Below are 6,895 nucleotides of genomic sequence, written 5' to 3' on the forward strand. Positions count from 1 at the left end.
TATTAATCAGATCAGCCTTGATAAGAAGTCCATGTTGTTGAGCTCACACATACCTTCCAAGACTGCTATGACCACTTCTTTCAAGGGACTGTTGGGCAAGCATGGGGCAGACAGGTAATGAGGCCTTTGGTGGATATTCACTGTCTGAGTCCATTCTCAGAGTGCCATTCACATAGCTCTTCCCCAGACTTCCTGTAACAGGGTGGTCTTCAGGAAAAGGAGAGTTTCCAGGTTCCCTCACTCAAAGAAGGGTGGAGCTGAGCAGGGAGGATGAGAAACTGGAGAGGAGACTGGATGAAGGAAGGAAGAATGACGGAGAGCAAGGAGACCTAGAGGAAACACATGGAGCAGGGAGACATGAAGAAGCTACACTTGCTTCTTGGTCTTGGACTAGTTGAAACAGAAGTGGGCTAGCGATCCTCAGCCGCCACCCTCCAGGGGGCGCCACCTGTAACAACATGCTTCAACCCCCAGTTGTCACCAAGCTTCCAATCCTGTTTCAGCCAGCCAGACCATTAGCAACTGACCATGAATCAGGGTCATTTGTGGGGTGAAGATCAGGGTGAGGCCAGAGATGCGGGGATGAAAGAATTCACCAGAGACAGAGTGGATTTATTGAACAGAACAGAATAGAACAGAAGAGGTGAATTTATTGAATTACACTGCTAAGGGGAGCAGCAGGTGACATCTGCCTGCTAAGGAGGATTTGAGGCTCTCATTTATATTCAGTTTTTGTGGGCTTTCTAACTTAGGGTGCCAGTTTGCACTAGTTATCAATTGGGATGTCTGGTCTCTGGTACTGGCCTTTGACACAAAAATTTGTTCTGGCCTCTGCTTCTGCATTCCTGGAGCTGGGCTGGTTCTTCTGGTTGTGATGGCCGGTTTTATGGCCTTGTCCCTAAGGCAGCCTTATCCATTCCCTTATCTATTCCAGCCTCCAAACCTTCCTGCTGGGTCAGGAGTGGGAGCTTAGTTTTTTACCTTATTAGACAGGGGTCTAATACATAGCATGATGGTTATAGCCAATAATACTATATCATATGCATGAATGTTGCTAAGAGAGTAGATCTTAAATGTTCTCATAACAAAAAAAGAAATTGTAACTATGTGATGGGATGAAGGTGGTAGCTACTACTATGGCGGTAATCATATCAGCATACTGATATGTATCATATCAACGTGTTGTAGACCTTAAATTTACACAATGTCCTATGTTGATTATAACTCAATAAAACTGGGGAGGGGGAGAAGTTTTTCTGAAGTCCATATTATAGTTCCTTCCCAGAGGACAGAAAACATGCAATGCTGCAATGTTCTTGTGAGAAATTGCTGCTGAAGAGCAGTGTGTCCTGTCCATTGAGTAGAGCACCACTAAGACAGTGGAGTGTTCCTTGGATTTCCTCTCTCGTTATTGTTGTTCAGAAAATAGAAAAGATCAGAACACTTTCTCCTTAGGAGGCAGTCACCCAATTGTGGGCAAAGCCAAATGTGTGTGCTTCCCCCACAACAGTAGGGGCTGTGGAACTGAGCAGATGGAGAGAGAGAGAGAGCGGTAGAGAGAGGAGGAGGGGAAGAAAGAGAGAGAGAGAGAGAGAGAGAGAGGTAGAAGGTTGGTTGGTTGTGTAGTATATGAATGTTTATATTGCTTTAGGTGTAAAATAAATATTAAACAGAACCTCTGACTTTCTTAAAAGAACAAAAAAATAGGAAAGGTCTAGAGAAGAACTCACTCCTCTTTTTGGCAAGATCTAGAACAGAGAGCAAACACAACCTGGTTTAAATTCCTACTGCAACTCTGTGTGACCTAGGACATATTGCCAACTGCAGAATGTTGAGTTTTATTAAGCTAAGAAGTTAATATTTATTTTATATGGGTCATTTAAAAGAAGAAATTGATAATATGTGTGTACCAAGTCACTAAGTACTTGGCATCGAGTAGAAGCTCCATCCATGCTGGCTCCTGCTCTTCTTTATTCTGTTCTGCTAAAGGAAGGGAGAACCTCTCCCCCAACATACACTCAGGGAGCAGGGCCTCACTCACTGTCCAGTGGTCCATCACCATCTGCTCCACATTTGCAATCCACAACACAGATGCCATCTTTTTGTTCTGCAAGGGCTTTCTTTCCTAGGCAGTAAGTGTACTCCCAGCAGAGGCCCCACTCTCTATCTTGCAGACCCTCTCTGAGTGTTCAGCCCACAGTAAGAAAGTATGGCAGTAAGTTTTGGGGGACCAATTTTAGAAAGAAAACGATGGCAAAAAAAAAAGGGTAGGAGAAAGTCAGATTCCTGATTTTCCAGGCTAGTACTGAATGTGGATTTCCAGAGGCTTAGGGCAATAGTCCCTAGCCCCTCAGGTTCAGGGTCCCCTTAATTATCCTAAAATGATATTCATATGTAATATAACGCATATACATAATTCAAAAAATAAATATGATACTCTGTTATAGAGGTGAAACAAAATACTAGTTTACAATGAAGTGCTGGTATTTTAATGCATAATGTTCAGGCGTGATGGCTGGAAGCGTATCATGTAGCAGAATCTTGAGCCAATACCCATGGTGGCAATGCCACAGGTGCAAATGGGGGGCATGGATAGGTATCATGGCCCAAATAGTGCCAGCACTGCCGAGGGCTTGGGTTTCTGAAATGGTTTGCAACTCTTGGTAAAGTTCTGAACATAGTAGTTGCATTTCTGGGAAATTCAATATTTAAAATGGTACAAAAAAGCTTTGTACTTATGTATAAAATGGAGTTGGGTTCTGAGTGCCTTTAGATAATAAGAGGTTAATAACCTACATTTGCACCCATGGGACTTTCAAAAGGTATGTGGGCTGTGGGACAAGTCTATTTTGTGAAGCACTGTCCAGGTCATTTAAGCATGCCTAGCGTGGTTATCTCCTAGACTCTAAACTCTCCTGCCGCTAGCCCCCCCATGAATTTTCAAAACATACCCTAGAGGGCAGTAGCTCCCCCTGTTGAGAACTGGCTTAGAGGCACAAATGAGAGCTGATACCTTCAGAAAAGAGTGGGGTTTACTTTAGGGTGCCCACATATATTCAACCTCATACCCTAAAGTAAGCCTTCTGACACTTCCTTCTTTCTATACCCGAATATCTGCCATAACTTCCCTAGTTCAAACCCCATTTTTCATTTTTCTATCCATTTCATTTCAAACCACTTCTGATTCCAGAAAACTCCCTGGTATATGAATGCAACACAATGAGGAGCTCAAGACACCAATAGAATTCCTGGCAAAGGTGTCAGGAAAAACCCGGATCTGGTCCTTCCTTGAATGACAGGAGATCAAAGAGGTTCAGATTTATTGTGTAGGCATGCCTGAACATGGAAAAACTCTGAGAAAAGAAGCTAAGGGAAGCCCTGCCCTCTGACTTTAGGTGGGCAACATACTAGACAACCAAACCTGCCCTTCATCTTCCAGTTCCTTCTCAAGATGTATAAAGAACAAAAATTCCGGACCCAGTCTGCCTGAGTTCTAGACCCAGCTTAACCACTCACTTACTTTGAGAAGGTTATTTAAATGTGTCTGTTCCTCAGTTTCCTCATTTGTAAAATGGGGATAACAATAGCATTTATGCCATAGGGTTGTAAGAATTAAATGAATTAGTATAGGTATAAGTGCTTAGCACAGGGTCTGGCATATAGTAATTTACAAATCTTAAACATTACTATTGTCATCACCTTTCATGTCCTGCAAGTAGTACAAGGCTAGGGAGTCACCAATTTGAGGGATGAGCATCCCTGAGGACCCTCCCTATGTTGGAACCTAAGTAGACAGAATTGTGTGCAGGTAAGCATACTTTCAGGTGATCTAGTACAGATGGTTCCCCTTGCTTCATTCTTTTTTTTTTTTTAAGATTTATTTGTTTATGCACACAAGAGCTGGGGTACAGGCCAGAGGTGGGGGGTGTGTGTGTGAGAGGATTCATCAGAGACAGAGCGGGGAACAGAACAGGCAGATTGACCAAAGTACACTGCTGAGGGGAGCAACAGGTGAGTCAGGAGAGGTCTGCAGTGACATGTGGGTAGCTCCCTGGCCAGGGATCAAACTTGTGCTGCAGAGGCTGTGGACAGCTTCATAGGTTGCATCTTAACTCCTTGCGCCACCAGGGAAGCCCAGCCCTTGCTTCATTCTTAAAGATCTAAGTAGTTGGGGCATCAGGAAAGGTTACTACTACTGCTAAAGAGCCAGGGGAAGAACAGGATTCTGGGAGAACGAGGGAGGGCAGTCCCTGCCATCCTGACATCTAGGTAGAGGAGGGAAGCCGCCAAGGAGGAAGGGACTTCTGCAGCTGACTTCTGAGCTAACTTTGTGCCCAGTTGTGGGCTCTCTTTGCCTTCATAGCACTGAGGTCAGAGCAGCCACCCAAACAACCAGAAAAGAAGTTAATGTCACTCTTAATACAAAAACAAACCGCCTGACCCCCAAACCCTCGGTTTTCTGAGGCTATATTTGGGGCCGAGGATGGTGGTGTACAGGAAGTGGGCCGCTCACTGGAGAGAACCAGCAAGAACTGGTTCTCAAGGCCAGAAAGGCAGGGACCAGGAAGCTGCTGGTAGCCACGCCCACTGCAAACAACTCCGAAAAAAAGGGAAAAGCAGCTAGGACTGGAGCGGCAGGAGAGGGAGGCAAGGAGATAGGCAGAAAGGGCAACTCCTAAAGAGGACAGCAGGGCAGGGACTAAGTGCAAGAGTAAAAGACACAAGAGATTGAAGAGGTAAAAGCTGGCTCTGTGTTGGGGCAAGACCAAGGTGAGGCCAAGAGTGCTGCCCAGCAACACCAAATCCCTGCAAGTAGGTTGTCCAGGGAAGCCGGAGCCTTGTCCCTTTAGCTCCCTGAATTGCTCCCAAGGTCTTCATCTCCCTGTGTGGGTTTTGGGAACATATCTAAATGTATCGCCTGCTCAGATCTCCAGAACTTTTCCCCTTTTGTCAGCATCTACTCCCACTTCTGCCACCAGACACAGCTGAAAAAGCACGTAGTGAGATACCCGTGCTATTGATGTGATAGCTGCATAATGCTTTCTTCCTTGACTGTTCCTAATAACTGTCTCTTCTGCTAAGCCATTTATAAGAGCATTCACCAACCCCCAAGGACTTGCATTTTTGCTCCACAAAGCAAAGTACTCAGGAGTAATCCTCAGTTCTCAAGGATCGTGGCTCCAGCAATAGATCTAGAGGGACAGAGAAAAGAAACAGGCTTCCAGAGTTCCAAGGAGGAGATCCCAGTGCAAGCCCTGGGCCCCAAGGAGTTGTTCTGAGGAAAAGAGGCTCAACTGGCATGCCCCACAGTAGGAGGAAGCAGCCTGGCAGAGAACCCAGTTATAGAACCTTTACTGAGAACCCCAGTAGGTTCTGCAAAATATGACTAAAGCAGACTGTTTTGCTATCGTGCCCTTTCTTTGTTTTTTCAAGTTTCAGATATTTATTATTGTAAACCCCAACACAATATACCAACATGATTTTGTGCATTTAGAGGGGAAGGATTTCCTTGGTTAAGGAAAATTGTTCGGATGGCTTCTGGAAGACCTCCATTTTAAGCAAACATTTCATTTACAAGTCTGGACCTTTCTGCAGTTGCTGTCATCTGCATTCACTAAGCAGAACTTGTATTGGTCATTGGGACCTCATTTGTTCCAGGGTTCTGGGTCTTTCTTTCTGTTCCGACTGACATCTGGACTGAACCACGCCAGGCACGCGACATGCAGTGCTGCTCCAGTACATACAAAGAGGAGGTCAAGCTAGGATCTTGGGGTGGGGAGTGGGAGGTGGGGCAGGCTGGGGGGGGGAGGGGGTTTGCAGGGGGCGGGATACAAGGCATGGTTGCAGGACAGGCCTCAGGCCAGGAAGGAGAGAACAAATCTTCAAGGCCTGGGACTAAGTCTCTGTACCCAAGCTATGCGGACGTCCATCTTTAAAATATGTGTGAGAAAGAAAAAACAAAAATAAAAATAAAATATGTGTAAGCACAAGTGTAATGCTTTTGGGAAAGTATTGGTGGAGGAAAAAATTCATTTCAGCATTAAATCCAGATCAGTATGGCAAAAACAATCAGCAGCTACCCTCCTAATAGGCAGGGTTGGTGAAGGAGCTCGCCCTGGCCCCACACCAGCCACTGTCCAAACCCACTGCACCAGGAACTGGGAGCCCTGTTTTACTCAGTCCCACTGGGCAGAGGGAGGGACAGCGCACTCACTCCCACGTCCTGTCCAGGGAGCCGGAAACAGGGAGTACCCCTGGTTTACCAGGACACATTGAACACACCTGTGGCCATGAGGCTATCCTTTTATTTGCCCACAAGGCCAGGACTAAAAGTCACCATCATTATTATGCTGCTCTCAGAAAAGATTCCAAACGTAACCTTTTCTCCGGTATCAAAAACGGGACTCCCGTTAACATAGGGCCTGCCCATGAGTTAGTGGGCCATCCTCCTAAGCCTGCAGCCATGAGGTTTGCTCCCCACAATAATCATTGGGAAAGAAGTTACCTGCCAGGGATATTGTCCTTTGCTTCCTACTCAGAGCTGCTATGTTGTTTCAACTCCTGTTTTCTTGACTCAAAAAAGGAAAGGTGAGTATTAAGGGAAGAGTATGGGGGAGATACAGCAGTCCCTTGCTCCGTCTCTAAGCACTGAGCTTCTGGTTTCAATGCATGGATATCATTTCTCAGCAACTTGAGCTCACCTGAAGCCACGATTTGATTTTAATTGTTGTTTAACCTCTTCAGTGTGAGGGTGGTGCTCTTTACTGACCCAGAGTTTGTCTTCTAAATTTGACAAACAATGAGAGAGGGGATGTGAGAGGAAGAGAAACCAGGAGGGCTAAGTCCTTTGAGTATAAAGAGCAAAGATTAGGTTTGTTTTCAGAGGGCTAGGCAC

The sequence above is a fragment of the Talpa occidentalis genome, unplaced genomic scaffold (assembly GCF_014898055.3).
Source record: "Talpa occidentalis isolate TD23 unplaced genomic scaffold, MPIMG_talOcc4v2.1 talOcc4.12, whole genome shotgun sequence".
NCBI lineage: Eukaryota > Metazoa > Chordata > Mammalia > Eulipotyphla > Talpidae > Talpa > Talpa occidentalis.